This window comes from Chelmon rostratus, chromosome 13 (assembly GCF_017976325.1).
Source record: "Chelmon rostratus isolate fCheRos1 chromosome 13, fCheRos1.pri, whole genome shotgun sequence".
In the NCBI taxonomy this organism is placed as follows: Eukaryota; Metazoa; Chordata; class Actinopteri; order Chaetodontiformes; family Chaetodontidae; genus Chelmon; species Chelmon rostratus.
The window spans coordinates 17,480,622-17,498,276 of NC_055670.1; the positions used below are offsets into that span (position 1 = coordinate 17,480,622).

At 41.8% G+C, this 17,655-nt stretch overlaps 1 protein-coding gene across 1 annotated transcript in view; it reads left to right on the plus strand.

Moving 5' to 3' along the window:
* LOC121616411 (ephrin type-A receptor 6-like) overlaps window positions 1–17,655 on the plus strand; it is a 164,419-nt gene that overhangs the window by 11,009 nt on the left and 135,755 nt on the right. The gene's annotated exons all lie outside the window — the stretch shown is intronic.

Genomic DNA, 17,655 nt, shown 5'->3' on the forward strand with positions numbered 1-17,655 from the left:
TTAACAGGTCAGGACGGGTAGCAGTGATCTGTTTCATATTCACATCCTTGTTTTTGTTCAGACTCCTCTTTCCACATGGGAAATACTGTAACTTGGAGAAAGATAATGACCCAGGGTGTCTAAGGAAGCTTCCCTCCTGCGGTCCAATCTTCCCCTATCAATTCCTGTCCTGTTTGTGTCACCTCAGGGCCACAGAAATATTTTACTAACTCTTTATATGCTAGCCAAAAGAAAGCATATAGTGTGGCCGTCAGTCCAGCCCATGCTCACAAAGCTAACTGCAACATTTAAAATCAATATGTTGACGAAATCTTCTGCATACTAACTACAAAGTCTTGACCACAGTTTTAATAGGCCATAATGAAAAAAAGAAATCTTTTGAGTCGTCCATCCCTCCAGGTCTTCATCTGTAGGACAGCACGTAGAAGCTGAGTTCAAAATCATTCATGCTGCAAAAACTTAGCGTTCAAGCCTCCGTTTCACCTCCAGTTACCTCTCAGTGACTACAGAAACAACAGCTGCATGTAAGATACCTTATTCTGTATTTTTCTCAGTCAGCTACCTGAAAGGGGTATTTCTATTTTGTTCTGGCAGTAAGTGCCTCCAGCTCCTCGGCAGTATCTTGTCCGGCTGAAAAGCAAAACTTTGGAAACAGCGGCGAGCGCCAGACCGAAGGTACCGGCGCGATAAAATATAGATGTGCTGACAATGAACTGTAACACCCTCAGATCAAAACCTTCATGTTGCATCAAAACCCCTCCGTGCTGTCAGAATACCTGAAGGACTGATTGAGAACGTCTTCTCATTATATACAGCGAGCAACAAAGGCGGAGCTGGCTCGCTTCCACTTCTTTGTTTGCCTCCTTTGTCCCAGTTTTGTCTCTGCACCTGTTAGATATGGCACGGCCCGATCCAAGATGGAGACTAATTACAGGATAGAGGCAGAGCCGATCCCACTGTGTCCACGCTGTGTTCATCCTTGTTTAGCTCCCCGTTTTCCTGAGATAGAGAGATAACCCATCCGTGTTTTATTGTCAGGAAAATGCCTGGAGCTTTAACCTTCTTTTATGTGGTGTCTTTCAAAATGTCAAGTATGAGGTGCTTTACTTAATGAAGTTACTGCTTTTGGTTGCGGTTCTGATTTGTGTCATGCCTTATCGGTTTTGATCTCTCAAAACGTCACTTTTTTGTCTGATAGAGGCGAATAAATAAGCAATTAATCCATAGCATGTAAGCAGATGTCTACTGCTTATTGAAGAGAAAAATTGTATTTAGAATTTTTATTTTTAGTATTAAAAGTGATCTGTTTGCCATGCGTACAATGGAGAATCCCCATCAAAGATCTATCTAAAAATTACCTTAAAGAACAGCATCTATGATATCTCACTGTAATGTGATAATCAATTATCGTGAGGGAGTGCCATATCTGTAAAAAGAAAAAAAAAAACAAGATCAATAAATTGTAATCTAGAGATGATTGAGATCAAGAAAACAGAAGAGACCCTTGTGTTATCAGGTGACTGCAAACAGACTCAATAGGAGAAAGTAGCAACCTGAGAGTTGTAGTAGCTATTAGCTCTCCCTCTGTGCTGATGTGTGTTTAGGTGAAAGCTGTGGAAGTAAATGGAAGTAAAAAAAAAAAAAGAGTTCCTAAAGTGGAGTAGTGGGGTCATGCCTTTATTTCCGGAGCTGCACTAAGCAGTGTCTTTTCCATCCTCCACTATCCTTACGACTTCATAGTAACTCTGCGAGTTTTGACTTTAAATGATCCTCTGCTGGAAGCTCCCTAAGGTCCCCCCCACAGCCCCTTCTCTGTCTCTCCATCTCTCGCTGCGAGGCCCTCTGTGGCCCATATCAGGGTTATGGAGGTGATTACATCATGTAGGTCGCGTTGACAGCCGCCCACAGCGTTAAAGAACAGGGGAGAGGGAGGCTGCTGCCTCCATGATTAAGCTGTCAGCCCTCTCCCCTCCTCACTCATCCACTATCCTCCGATTTACCATTAATATTTAAGGCATCGAGGTGAGAGGGCCTGAGGGAAGGTGTGAAGATCTGGGGAGGTAAAATAGTTTAAATCCCCCTTACTACCTGGGAGCCAGCAAGAGGAAGTCAATCCCCACCATATTAGACACAGCTTGGTATCAGGCCGATACAGCAGCACACCATGTAGCTGCCTATCAGAGTTGCGCACTGGTTCTGGTTCCGGATATAACCTGCTGTCAGTCAGTCCTGCCCAATGTGCATCTTAAAAAAATTTCATATGCAGTAACTGCTCCAATATGATTAGCCGATGATGAGTATGCCAGGAATATAGCTGGTTGTATGATATGAAATTGAAGGTGAAGTGGAAATTGAGGTGTATATTTATGGATTTGTGGATGAGTTTTTATCAGAAGCCGGTAAACAACTCTTGTTAAGAGTGGAAGGTGAGTGGTTTTGTAGAGGAGGAAGGTTAACCGTAAGTACACAGTGGTGGCATGCCAGCATCACAACACAGGACGCTGGCATCATCCCGACAACAATTTTGAAGTGTCCTTGAGCAAGACACTGTGCGTAGCCTTGTAGTTGTTTACTCACTGTCAGATAGTATGGGTGGGAGAATTAGCCAAATAATCAGTAGTCTTTAGTGCCAAATAGAGAGACAAAATTGTGCACATGGTAAAATAGTTAACTTTATCGTCCATATGTTCACAGGTTTTTGACACGAGGCAAATCTGTGTATGAATGGACGGACAGTATCAGTGTCCCGGGAATATAAGACCCACGGTGATGAGAGATTCTCCGAACTGCCGTTCCCATAACTTTGGGGCTTTTAGGGATGTAAACAGGAAGTATAATGTTATCATGGAGTCAGTTAGTCAGCTGCGGGCTATAGATTGAGCCTCTTTTTTTTTTTTTTTTTTTAATGTTTGCATTTTGCCAGTTAGCAGCAGTCAAAGTATGCCAGACTGCGTTTTAGCAGTTCCTGTTTGTGCCCATGAGCGTACAGACAGCTGTCACAGGATTAATGTGATAAATCTGAAATTGATAAAAAATTTAAAATGTTATGATTCTCAGCAAAATCTGTAGCAATAAGATGCATTTTTTAAATGATTTTTAAGCAGATTTATGGATGTTTTTTTTTTTAATCTCAGATAACAATATACCAGGGAAGTGTGAGTCACACCGTGTGAAAATATGTGCTCAGTGTTTGTGTGTTCGTGTTTGAGTGCGTTAAGTCTCAGGGAAGCAGGGAGATTTTTGATGCAAAGTGTGTCATTTGGGTGCAAAGGGTTTCAAAGTAAGACTTAATGCCTCCATGAGCTGTGTGTTACAGCCACTGCAGCTCTAACTGCTCACTGGCTGTTGGTGAATGGGCCAAATCAGGGGCCAAATCATGCACCCGTCCCTTTCACCTCACTCTGTATCTTTACCTCATGTCCACCCGACACCACCACCTTTCAGTCTGAAAACCTCTCCTCTGCATATACACACACCCTAAAACATGAAGGTATCCGCCTCTTCTTCACAGCACTTTAAAAGAAGCTAATTTGTCATTTTAATGGACGCATATAGACCAACGCTACGTCTTTGCTTCTCTGTGCCTTCTTGTGCTCATCTTTCCATTTGAAAGGCACCCTGGTTATGAAAAAAGTTGCAGGAAGGAGTTAGCTGTCAGTCTGGGTAGTGTGAGAGTTCATGCAGCGCTATAGGCACACTTGTGTGTGATTATCAGAGTTGCCTGGGAATAGTTTTAATTAAAGTGAAAATGACGGGGAAAGACGGAGACGCTTCAATCCATTAAGTAACTGAGCTTGGTCTCCCCCATCGCTGGACTGCATTTCCCTGTGGGTCCACATCTTAGGCATCTCCAGCACACTGGAAAGCCGTAAACAGATGTTTACACACTGTAAATGTGATCATGCATCTTGGTCATGCCCAGCCTTCAGTGCAAGGTGCCCTTAGATCCTTTTATACCTGCTCTGCTTGGGAAGTAAATAGACCTGTTTCACTTGGCTCACAGGGGGAAACCATGTAAGGAGCACTGTTGTTATGTTTTTTAATGACTTGGATGTGGGAATATCCTCAGAGTTAGAAAACAAACACATTCTCCAAGGTTTTACTCATTAGATTTGTGCATATTGAACAGCAATTGATCTATACAATGTCTTTCAAGGACTTTGACTCTGCAAACTTTTTTTCCTACAGTGAAAGTTAATAATTGTGTGTGTTTAGAAATGCCAACAGCTAGCAGGTACCTCAGCGGAAAAGATGATTTGGTAGATGTTTTCATGAGGCGGAGATGTGGGTCTCTATTCTCTGTCTTTCGCTCCATGTTCTGAAATGCTGAATAGTGATGAAGAACAGCGCGTCGGAGGGGTGAATGAGAGAGACGCAGAAGGCGGAGAAGGAAAAGAGGGCTGATTTGGCGTCTGCATGCAGCCACGATAAGCTCCACTCAGAATGGGCAGACACACTGCTGAAATATGCATGAGTCATTTCCCATCGGTGGTGGGTGGGGGGGGTAAGAGAGCGGAGCAGAGAGAGGAGCATCTTATTTATTAAATTACATGAAACAGCTTTAAGGGATTAAGAATGCCTAATGTAGCCTTTTGTTTTCACTCATTGATATTATAATGGGAAACTTAGCAAAGCCAGGTTGGACGACAACAAATGATGGTTGTCCATCACAAAGCCACGCAATAATCCTATTTTTATCTATTGTCAGAGATCCCAAGCAGCCAATAAGTCAGATCTACCGGGGGCGTATAAACACAGCGTTATGTAAGGGAGGAGCACAACGCCGGCTCATTGGTTTGCTGCTGCCAGAACACTGCTCAGTCAAATATTAGGCTGTGCACCTCACTAATGTTCAGCTCAGAGCAAGACGTTTGGCGTGTGTGTGCGTGTGTGTTTGTGAGGACTCGATGTGGATATGATGCAGCTTGTTGTCGCATGTTGGATGAAATTGAGATTCAGTGCAGCATTTAAAAAAACGTTTACTGTAAAACAAGCCTGATGCAACAGCAGTTTTAGTCTAATGTGTTCTGAGAAGGTCGTCTGAAGTGCCTTTAAATATTGATATGTGTCCTCTACTTGTCAGCTGCTGCTGATAACAGGCCTGTTTGCTAAACTTGCAGTTATTGCCCACCCTCACTGAAGGTACTGTTTGATGATCTGTTTACGGTAATGTTCCCGAGGCCCAAATTCAGAGCAGGAATCTATATAGAGATTTTATACCTGCATTTGATTGGAATCGTGTCTGGTAAGACAGTTGCACTGCGAGTGTGTTTTGCATGCTGATGAATCCTGACTTTCACTAGTGGACTTCAGTATACTTACAAGAGCTTTCTGTAAATTTCCAAAATGTAAAAATTATAATTGTTATTCTTGTCACGTAGAGCTCCATAGATGGCGAAAAACTAGTTTTGATGTTGCTCTGGACGACGTGAGTTCCTTCATTACAACCAACACAAGCACTGCAGTTTATCTTGAGTCAATCCCACATGCACCATCCAGGTGCAGCAAATAAACTCAGTGCTAAACACAGGCTGCAGAGGTACTGAAAAACTGTTGGTTTTGTTCTTTTTATGAAATTTGTTGACATAAAGAAAAATGAAGAGCAACCCTTACCTTATCCTTTGATGCTCGGATTTAAAGAATCAGATTTTTGGCTTCAGCCTAAAAAGTGTTAGTATCAGCATTTAACTTCCATCACGCAGGCTCCTCCTCTGTTATTGTGTGATGATGCAACACGATAATACCCAGCTTTCTTTATCACTCTCCCAGTGCGACACGAGTAAGCTGAGGCAGCCGCTAGTCGACACAAAGTCCTCGGAACAAATCGGTCTGTCAGTTTTTGGGAACGTTTTCAGAGGATTGTCGTCAGATTCGGGCTTCGGGCAGGAAGAAACGGGGCTCGAAAGAGAGAGAGAAAACAGACAGAGGAAGAAGATAGGAGGCCATGTCAGGGAGTGACTGGACGTAACTTGTGAGAGTAAAAATGAAAATAACACACCAAACACACATTCAAGTGCCTGCACTCTCATGAAGGCATTTGCACGGCCACTGAAGCCTCTTTACTTCCCGCCAATCCTAATCCTTAATCTTTTTATTGCAATATTTAACCACGGTAATTGATTGCAACTACGCGACCTAAGGGTTATCTCAAAGCACTTCCTCCATCCCTAATACTATTAGCCTTGAGATGTGAGACTGCACAACACGGAGGAGGAGAGAGAGGAAAATCTGTATGTCAGTGCCCTTCATAGCTCAGATAAACTTCTCTAAGGCGTGCTGCTGAGTGATGGCCGGCAGCGCTGCGAGGAAGAAAAAAAAGGAATAATCCAGAATCACTCCACTTCTCCCCATGGAGGCTCTAATATAAAAAAGGTATGATGATTTAGCACACCAGTGTTCGTCTCTGGGACCTCTGCCATAACCGGGCTTAAGCAGTGCCGGGGGATTCCTTAATTGGCTTGTTTCTTGTCAGGGACACACCGAGGCCGCAATCTAATGCGCTCCCACTCGGCATCTCGCTGACAGCAGAACATATTCTGACAGCTTCTCGGGCTAACCCTCACCGTGCGAGGAATACGTTGAAGCTGAGCTATAGAAAGAGGGAGAAAGCGGGTGGGATCGAGGTGCTGGGTGGATGCAAATGGAAAGAAGAGGAGAAAATCGAGGGAGGGATGAGTGAGGCGGTTATTAGCGCCAGAGCTGAATACATGAATACAGGAATAAGTGGCAACCCAGCAAAGAAAACAGAATATGCAGTTGCTGTAAGACAGGTGGAGCTTTGACACACAGACTTAGATTTCTTCTGAAGAGTGAAAAGCTTTATAGAACATTCAAATAAAAATACTGTCAGATAGCTCAGTCTAAACAGTGGCACAGTACAACATCTTATATATTGATGGTGTTTGAAAATGTCTGCAGACCTACTTTTGGAACTATTAGATGTCTTATACAGTACTCGCATGCATGATGTTTATTGAGAGTTGCTCATTCAAATGCATTCAGAAGCTTCGGCTTCAGCAGCCTGAGTCGGACTAATTAACTGGATATCTTCAGTAACGAGGCGTGCGGCTAACAGGACGTATCCCTCCGCTGTGGCTCAGTGCTGTCTGGGAAACACAAAGAAGGAATTTTGTACTAAACAGAGTGGAGCTTCGGTTACGTTATGCTAAAAATCCCAAATCATTTGTTTTATTTTTTATTATTAAAGAGCAATTCACCAAACATACAAGTGCAGGTTTCTCATTTTCAGCGTTCAAAGTGTTACACTAATTCCACTACTTTTGTTGGTAACTAGAAATGTAACTAATTACTTTTTCAAATTAGATAAGGCAATAACAGTTACAGGAATTTCAATAGGCGTGTTACTTGTTACTTTTGTCTTGTGCAGGAGTACAATGATGGGTAAAATTTGGCAGTTGTCTTGTCCCACAGTGCAACAGCAGCATTAAAATAATCTAGTTATGTGTGCATTAGTAAAAGAATTGAAGCAAACATTTAAAAGTAATGCAAGCATTACTTTTCCTAGTAAGTAATTACTTTCACATGCAGTAGTTAAGCAGTTCACTTACTTTTGAGAGAAGTAACAAGTAGCTGAACCTTGTACAAATTTTCAGTAATTTGCACAGCACTGCTCATTTTAGCTGCTGCTGAAATTCCCTTTTCCTGATTGTAATGACAAAATGAAGCTGGTGGCAAATTATGTCAGCTGGATCTAATTCGATATTATCGCCATAAATAACCCAAAACCCAAAGTGAACTTTGGCTAAGGGGAGTGAGAGTGAGAGCGAGCACTCTCTCCGCAAGTTCACATCATTTGATGGAAAGAGGAACACCACTCTGGAGCCGACAAAAGGTGATTACAGCTCGCAGATCTGAGTTCAGTTTTAACTGGCTTCAACATGTTGAAAGCTGAACCTAATTGGATTCAATCAGGGATTTGAAAGGATCAGGGGATACAGTACTGGATTCAGATTTGATAAAACGCTATCAAACCCCAACCCTGTCTAATATAGCATAGTGCATGTTTGCAGTTGAAATAATTAAGTCTCTATAACATGTTATATAAATCATCTTGATGTGATTTAAACCAGTGTAGGTTTGGAAAATTGATGCTTAATAACTGCTTTGGAAATCTTGTACTTTATGTTACCCAACACCAAATGAATTGTTATCATTTATTTCACACTGTGAGGTGCACGTTTTTTTTCCTTAAGTGTAACTATATCAAGTGAGAAGTGATAAAAATCCCTCCTTCTCTCTCTCTTCAGTCGCCTCTGCCCTTTCTTCCCTAAGTTCCTCCTCTTGCCCTCTCCTCCCTGCCTCCTGATGTCCTTCCACCCTCACTCTGTCTTACCTTTGCTGCATATTGACGTCAATGCACTGCAAGGGGAAAAAAAAAAAAAATAGGTGTGTGTATGTGTGTTTGGCTTGATATGAGCCGACAAATGCTGGCAAAAAAAATTCTGAATGCATAACCGAAAGGAGACAGACAGGGAGAAAGACAAGAGAGACAGACAGCAGGAGGGCCAGAGGTTAAAGCGGGGAAAGCCTTTCATTTTTTATAGGTAGTTAGACCAGCAGTTACACAGTTATACCTGTATTCAAGCACTCGGCCATGCATTAGTACAGACGGGCAGATAATCATAAGTTATATATCTAGACAGTAGGGCAGCCATTAAGACAGACAGTCGTGATCAGTCATACATACATACATACATTCAGATAGAGGGAAATTCCTTCGGCTTACATCTCAGCAAACTGAATGCAGCGCTGTAAAGAAAAGTCCTTTAAAAGGTTTGTCTGTGGTTCGATGATGAACAGGTGCTTTACAGGGACTCATGTTGAAATGAGAATCAACAGAACTCCTGAATAGACGAGGAGCATGCAAACTGATGTTTCTCTCTCTTACTCTGCAAAAAGAGGATTTCTCTCACACATCAACACTTCCTTTCTGCCTCTCTACCTGTCTGTACATGCACACACACACATGAACATGCACTGAAAAGAACAGTGAGGTGGCCCAGTTAGAGGAAACCTGCCCAAGGTCACAGCGCTTTATCTCCAGTTGGCTGTTTACTCCTGTCTGTTTCACTTGACTTGCATCAGAAAAATATATTACAGTGACACTGACGCATGTCTACTGTATTCCAAACCTGAACCTCGACTCGGCACTTTCCTAGCGATGAATTTACTGCAGTGCCAGCAGGCTGATCGCAGGCCCAGAAAGACATTACATGTCGGCCATGCCAGACAAACACATGACACACAGGCGAGGAACATGGAAGTATTAGTGGAGGTATTGATAGCATTGGTTCCAATGGTTAAACTGATTCAGCTTCAACAAAGAAATTTGTGCATATTTGTTCATTTTTCTGGATGCGACAGCCCTTTGTGGCCACGATGCAAGTCACACGCCATTCTTGTTAGTTTTACCTTATATTAAAGCTATTTAAAAATCAGCCTTTCGTGTCAAAATATTTTAATGCCTTTAAGCCCTGACAAGCTCCATGTACATAATCCTGCTAAATGACATTCTGCCTTTGTAATATCGCTGACATTTGAGATGTGTGAGCGGAGAAATCTTTTCAGTGCGGTGCATTATTAACATCGGAAGAGCCAGAAATCTGGATGGGAACTTACTTCAGGAGCCAGCTTTGATATTTTGTTTGTTTGAATTTCGTTGGAATGCGTTCGGCTCGTGTGGTTTCATGTGACAGTGGCAGGACAGTTCTGGGGACAGCACTGACCGAAGTGAAGTCAAATAAAAATAATTATTTCTGAAGGTATAATTATTGTTTTATACCGTTAATCTTCAAAATCCAGCATGCACATGAAGATCTACTGAAAAAATTTAGCTTCTACTTTCGAGTTGTGAACCACAAATAGGTTGAAGAACTCTTCTTTTCACTGTCGCTGGAGAAGCTCTACAAAGTGTTACATGCCCTAGATACCACTTTCATGTGTCTTCCCGCTGGACTCCCAGAGAATTGGACACAAATCCGAATTCAACTCTCTAAGATGCTCAGAAATTTAAAGTCTGCAACATCTGCTCTAGAAAATGATCTTCCTTTAGGAATAGAGCTCGACTCTTTCCATCAACAGCTGAACATCTTTCTTTGTCTCCCAGATTATGTGTGGTTGATTGAAACAGGATTTTTCTTTGGGGCTGTCTATATAGTCTTGTAATAGCTTTGTGCCTAACAGAGCAATCGCAGTGCTCCATCAAGCCCTGACACATCCATTTGTCACACTCTCTGTGGTCAGATAGAAAAGCAAGGGAAGATGCACACACTCACTCACACACACAGATGTTGCTGAATGAAATGTGTCCCAGTCTATGGTACATGTGGTTTTACTGTATTTTGAGGTGAAAGAAAGTGAATGTTCACCTGTTGTATTGTTTGGACACGGACATGTCAGGGAAGCTGCTGAAAGAGCCGTTGAAGAAAACCCAACCAAATTCACTTCCAAATGGAAACAAACAGGTACCAAACAGAGATTCACATTTTATACTCGGTCTGATCAATGTAGTCCATGAAATGACGAGAGTCGAAAACGCATCATCAGTAGCAAAGTTTGGTCAATGTAAACGCATGTGTCACTGTGTTGAAATGTCAACCGAAAATTTAAATGTTTCCTTAAATTTTTTAGCCATAATAGCAATACATGGATAAATATATAATTTAGCAATACAGCAGAACACCGAAGCCACTCTATTATAAACAATAATACCTATAAAATAAGTCCAAACACAATTAAATAAGAAAGAGACAGGCTGGACATGTAGAAATTCTTAAGAAGTAACATTTCCACAATGATTGTCCTGTTGACTATACTTTATTGCAGAGTAGTACTCTGTCCAGCATGGTGGCAGACAGAAATGTTTGCACACGCACAGAAAGTGGGAGCCAGAAAATGTTGCTTTGGCGAAGCTCCAACGTCCAGCCGTAAGCGTTTTATCCTCGCAGGCCTGAACTGATGTCACCTGTGTGTGTAGGAGGGCAGGGGGGCTCCAATCACTGCAGGAGAAATGTGTGAAATCACCATACTTAGATGAAGACATTACTGTGGACATGTGCAGACACAGTTAGGTGAATTGATGTGCACAAAAATAGTGCAGTAGGCATATTTGAGAATCTCCATAATGACATTTTAAGTCAAACACACATAATTCTGGTTTGTTTTGGAATATATTTTCCTTACTTGTGAACTTCTTCCCAGTTTTGTAAATTTCTTTTTCACACATCTGGAGTTTCTGTTTACCATTTTTATGGCCTTATTTGCAGACAGTAGAGAGATGACAGGAAACGAGGCAGCGGGGTGTGGGGAATGATGTGCAACAAAGGTCCCAGGCTGGATGCGAACCAGAAGTTTTGAGCCCTCGCCTTAACCCCGAGGCCACTCGGGCGCCCCTTCATCACTCTTTCTCAGCACTATGCATTGTGCGTTATTCCCTTGAGCAAAGTCTGCAGAATTGTGGATTTGTGGAAAGGCTGCATAAATTGCTGAAAAAATCAACCAGACACCCCTCAAGCACTTGCTAATTTCACAGTGGGACAGCCCTTAGTCCTTGCAAACTTAGCAGGAGGCATTTCTGTAAGTCTGACAGTCAGTTATTAAGCTGTCAAATCAATTGCATACATAAAATGAATATGTTTGAGGAATTTGACTGAATATCTACGATCAAGCTACTGAACATTAATTGGGACCAATCAGAGGGCCAAGTTCTTGATACTGATTATATTTGCTTGCCCAGAAAAGCCATTTTGTGATCCAGGAGAAGCTTTGAATTACCCTACATTTACCACTAACCACCTGTAATCGCATGCATAGACAGCAGCAGAAAGTATCAATTTTCACTCTGTTATAACCTCATAATCTGCTCAAGTGTGAGACATCTCCCTCCCCATGGATCGCTCACCATCTCTCCTGCTGACCTCTTTCATGACAAACTGTTGCATCTCAGCAGTTAATACAATAAAGATGACCAGCATCCATCTCTGTTACAGGAGGATTCGACTTTTAACAGCTGCTACATCAATAAACTGTTGCAACTGGCAGTGTTGTGTATGAATGTACTAAAACACTTAAGTACACACAAGGTATCCTTTTACAACTAATGAACGTTTGCATTGTTAACTCCTGCAACAGTTAATGAGTGTTTTACAGCACCCAGCATGCTGGCATGGCTAGTGCAACTGGCAATTCAGAAGCAGCTATAAATATATTAGAGTTTCATGAAGAAATCGCTGCAGGAAAAAGAGTCAAAGAATCTCACATTTTTGTCTGGTCTGAAAAACCCAAGTCTGAACGTCAGTCACATGGGCAATGAATTTGAAACAACACATCAAGTTGAAGCATCCAACCAGTGTTTGGAAATATGTGCGAGTGAATGATAATCAAAGGAAATCATAAACAAAGAGTAAGACCACAAGAGCGGACTTGTAACTCATTAGGCTACATGGTAGGAGATCTGCAGCCTTTGCAGCTCATTTAAAAAAAAACAAAAAAAACATAAAATTTAAACGTGAACTACCTTTTGTGAAGTGTAAAACACTGTCAGCTGTTCACGATATGGTTTCCAATGTGTTCAAATAATTTGCATCCAGTTTGTGTCTACCCAAGTCCCATGAACAGGGGGGAGAGATGGATGCGATGCGCCAAAGATTGAAATATTAAAGCCTATTTCTCTTGGTAGCTGAGTAGAGTTTGCAACATGAAATGGGGCATACAGAAAACCTTACATTTCACCTCATTCAATCCAAAATAAGCCACCGCTCGCCTCCCAAACCCCCTCAGTTCCACTTCAAACCATTGGAGGGTGTGGATGGATCGAGGTTCTGCTGCACATCGTAACAAAGTACTGGGGTAGAAGATTGATCACAGCACTGCAGGACAAAACCTCCTCCTCTCCCCCTCCCCTCTTCTCCCTTTCATCCTTGGTATCAATTTACTAAACCCTCAACAAAGACGGAGTTCCCGCATTCAATATCATCTGTCTCCAAGATGCCCAAAACCCACTTATGAACTCCATATCTGGGCAGAAAGTGAAGCAAAGAGAGACAACTGGCAAATATATCAGTAGCCATAGTACTGAAATGACCGAAAGCATCATCTTTGAGGGAACATTTTCACCGAGTGCTCGCCTGGTGTGGCACGTTCTTGGTCCAGTTTGAGTCTCAATTTTCAGCATTCAACTCTGTTCATTCAGCCATATTATTATGATCACTTGTGCATAATTATATGCTGTGCAATATGCTATATATCAGTGTTTAGTATTGCTGTTTCATTCATTTCAGTTGTTCAAAAGGTACCATTCCCTGTGTGACTGTTTCTCATTTATATTCTTCTCTGTCTTCAATGAAATAGAGTTAGAGCTGTGATAGAACAGAGGCAGGGTCACTTGGTTAAGATTCATCCCCTGAAGCTCCACAGTTTACTTTCTGTCTCTTTTACAAGCAGAGACAGGGGGACGGGAAAGAGAAACATCTTGTTTTCTTCTCAGCTCCCGAGTCTAACTTCAATCTCGATCTTGGATCCTACATGGGAAGGTGGGGCGTTTGGGGTCAGAAGATGGTTCCTATTAGAGGGATATGGTTTCATTGGAGATTGATGTTTTGTCTGGCAAGCTCTCTAAAATGCACTCAACATTTTATACAAATTCTGAGGATGCTGAAAGCCGTGCCTCACCACATGCTTTCTCCGTCTATCTCTTTGCTGCTCTCTCTGTCCTAATTGATCGAGCAGGTCAGACAATCCCGTTTTGTCTGTGCTCATTTCCAGTCAGGCTTGTTTAAGCGTTACAGACTGGAGTCAGATGGCTTTGCTAAGGGAAGATGTCTCCTAATGTTACCAGACAGACAGGCTGACATACAGACAGCAACACGCTTGAAACCCAGAAGGCCAACCTAAAACAATGTTGTGCATCCTGGAAAAGGCTCTGCAATGTTTAAGAGCCCTAATGGAGATTTGGCCGAAGCCTTATGTGCACCTTTTAATATTGAAAGGTCTCTTACTGAAATGTACTGTTACAGAGTCAGATGGCTTTGTATGGCGTTCTGCTGACAGGTGTTTCTGTTATTTTGTGCACCCCACTTATATTAGTGAGTGAAGGCTAAATAACAGAAACACCTCTCTGCATGATGCAATACAGGTCAACAGCAGAATACATCCTGCGAAATGATCCGAGAGCTGAACCAACAGCTCTCTAGAACTGTTCACAGGTAAGTGAACATTATAACCTTCCTGAAGGGAGGATTTATTGCAGGACTGTTGTAATAGACAGCATCAGTTTTACCTAGGTGTGCCTAATAAACTGACAGCTGCGTATATATTGAAAGCAGTTCCTGCCTCATGGATTGCCAGGCGCACCATGCTATTTCTTATACTATGAGACCCTACAAGAAAGCCAACAATTGGTGATGTGAAGTCAGTAATGACCCAGTCTGGAGTAAGTCCATTGGTGGTTCCTTTAAATGCTAAACTCCATTCTGTAAGAAAAATTTAAAACCCTTTGTGGGATAGTGTTGTGACGTTCACGAATGAACTGGTTCTTTTGAACGGCTCGTTAACATGAACGATGGGAACCGAGTCGCAGCTGGGAGCCGTTCTTTTTTTTTTTCCAAGTTACATGTGGAGGAGCGCTGCCCAGCTGCTCGGTGCTTATTAGATATGCAAATAGCATCACGCCACCTTGTGCACGCTGCCTTCACGTGAGTGCGCCAGTTCCAAAAAAAAAGCAAAGCGCCGTCAAAGCAGAGTAATGTGGCGCCACCCTGTGGAATATTTACAATGAATCCAGATCAGAAATCTAATCCACACATGTCAAATATGGTTATAATCAATATTTCAGAATAATTTAAACTCATATTGGTGGGATATCTAAATTTTTTCCTCCCAGTGGTTATTTCCAAGATAAAACGAGTTAAGGCCAGACTGCCTTCTTAAAACTTAATAAATATAAAAATGAGCCAAATGAGCCAGTTTTTTGAACGGCTCTTTGAAAGGAACGGCTCACCAAGATCCGGCTCCCCTCAAAGAGCCATAAATCCCATCTCTATTGTGGGAGTTTGCATGTTTTCTCTGTGTCTGCACTGGTTCCCTCCCACAGTTTAAAATAGATAATAATAAAGATAACTTACACATAGGTCTGACCAATAGCTGAATTTTTGGCCATTAAACTTCCCAATTTTGTTTAGACACTGTGCAGTATTTGATCTCGAAACACAGTGTACACATTCATCCACTTCAACTTCCTCACCGAGACTTTCTGTCATGGTAAAAAATGTCACACAACTATATGCTGTGTTAAACTCTCAACCGTGAACCTCTTTATAAGATAAGATGAGATAAGATAAGATAAGACTTAAATTGTTAGAGACAGTGAGGAATGAAAAAGAGACGTAGAAAGATCAAAAAATAAAAAAGGATAAATAGAAATCAAGCATATATGTATGTATATGCATTACATACAAAGTACAAGAATACTGTTGCCAAAAAATATATTATTGCCATTGCCATATTGAATTGCAACATAAGTCAGATATGGATAATTAAATACAGTGTTTGTACTAAACTTACACAGTTGAAAAATCTATAACACAGTAAAAAAAATATGTAATATTGCACATGATATTTGGACAGGTGTAAAGGATATGAGCGAATGTTAACATAAGTAACAGTAGCTTTGTGATGTTGTGATGTGAAACAACATCAACACAGTGCTTTGTTAGATGATGCTGGAGTGAAACAGGCTGATGTTCCCCAGTGGATCAAGTAGTCTGTTGCTGAGGGAGCTGCTTAAGTCTGTCAGTTCATCTGACACCATAATCAGAGTATCAGAGGATGTCTTGGTCTTCCACAAATATTCATCTAATGACTTTGCTGGTACAGACTATTTTTTGTTCTGTTTTTCTCTCTCTTTCCAGTGTGTAGGATTTGGTGGCCACTAGTGGCGAGGTTGCAAACTGCAACCAAACGAGTACCGCTTGCCACACCCTCCTTTATGGTGGCCGCTAAAAAGACACTCTCTTTAGCCAGTGCTCAGCTTGTCTGGTCTGTGGTCTCTATGGCGAATTCCTTGGAAGAGGACGCACTTCCTCTGTGGACATAAAGAACTCGTTCTAAGATAACAAGTTCTCATTTTCATGTTGTTATACACTAATGAAAACATGCTTAAGAATACGAAGAAAACATTTCTGCCGTATTCTGCCAATAGATCCCCATAAATCTTTAAATTCAGTGACAGTCACTGTGCTTAAGCCCATCAACCTAAACCTCCAGTAATCCTAATTCTCACCTTAACCTTCAATTTCAGTTGAAAAGCACCCCTTGTCCTGAGTATTTTCTTCACATTTTCCATTCTTATGAGAGAATATTGGGCCTTCAGGCGTACTTAAGAACTACAATCCACACACCATCCTCACACACATACCAGCTCAGCATTCGCCTCCCTCGCCGTACTTCTTGTCCGCTCTGTCTTACTGCCTTGTGACTCTGTTGCTGTTCATCTTCCCCTTCCCCCTCCTCTTGATATCTTTCTCCCGTTTCTTCAGTTTCACTACCTCTCCCTCTCGCCCCCCCTCCCCCCATCTCTCTGACAGCCTCTTCTTAACAGAGAGCAGCAGACTGTGAAAACAGGCAGAGGCGACATGTCATCGGTGTGTTTGTGTGTACTTCATCCGGTGCGTCTGCAGAGGGGAGGACAGTATAATTAATTACATAAAACATTTTAATTTAAGTGATATTTATTATGTTACTCCAGATAACGCAGTTATTTCATTATGTCTGTTTAATCATTGCCTGGCTGCTCATAATACTCCTGCCTTCAGGCGCACTCTGCGATATTAATTCAGGAGTTTTTAGCTGGAAATTGTCATCAAATAGGCGCTGCAACAAGGCTTAGCTTTGACTTGTGATGTGTTTTATTGTAAAAGCAGTATGTAGAGGTGCTGCGATGACAAGCTCAACAGGAAAAACGTGCACAATGAGCATATTAATATATTGCAACATGCAGCAACATAACCTTTATTGTAAATTGTTGTTTAGAGTCCACTCTCTTTGCCATGAGATCACATTTTATTGACTTTTTGGTTCCCTCGTATGTCTTCAACAATACTTGATGGCAGCATAATATTACTGCACCTCAATCAATGCAATGTTGTTTCAGCAGCGCAGCCTTCTTGTGTGGTACACCAATAAAGCAGATTCAAGTTTAATTGAATTGGGACTGAGAGGAAGAGGTAAAAGAGAACGAGATAGCGCTGACCTTTCTCTCAGTTTGAAATGCCAGAGTTGTCTTTATCATTGACTCCTGTGTTTGGCTAACGTTGACATCAGTCAGGCCTTTGCTTTTGACTCATCGGTTTGGAGTGCTGATCTGGAGATAAACCCCCTGGAGAGACATAGTTTTTTAATATCATTTCAGTCTCAGAGAAGCCTCTTAATCGCGAAAGACCTATAAAATCAAGCACCGTAACATTGGCAGTATCTCCCATGAACCCGTCTTGAGGGCTATATTGAACCCCTTTTATTCAAAGTACAACACAAAGATAACTCAGCATCGAGCTAATGTTGTTGGTAGATTGTCTTTGTGTGTGTCTGTATAGCATGCTTGCCTCTACCTGGGTGACCTGGTCTTATCTAAACTGTCTATGG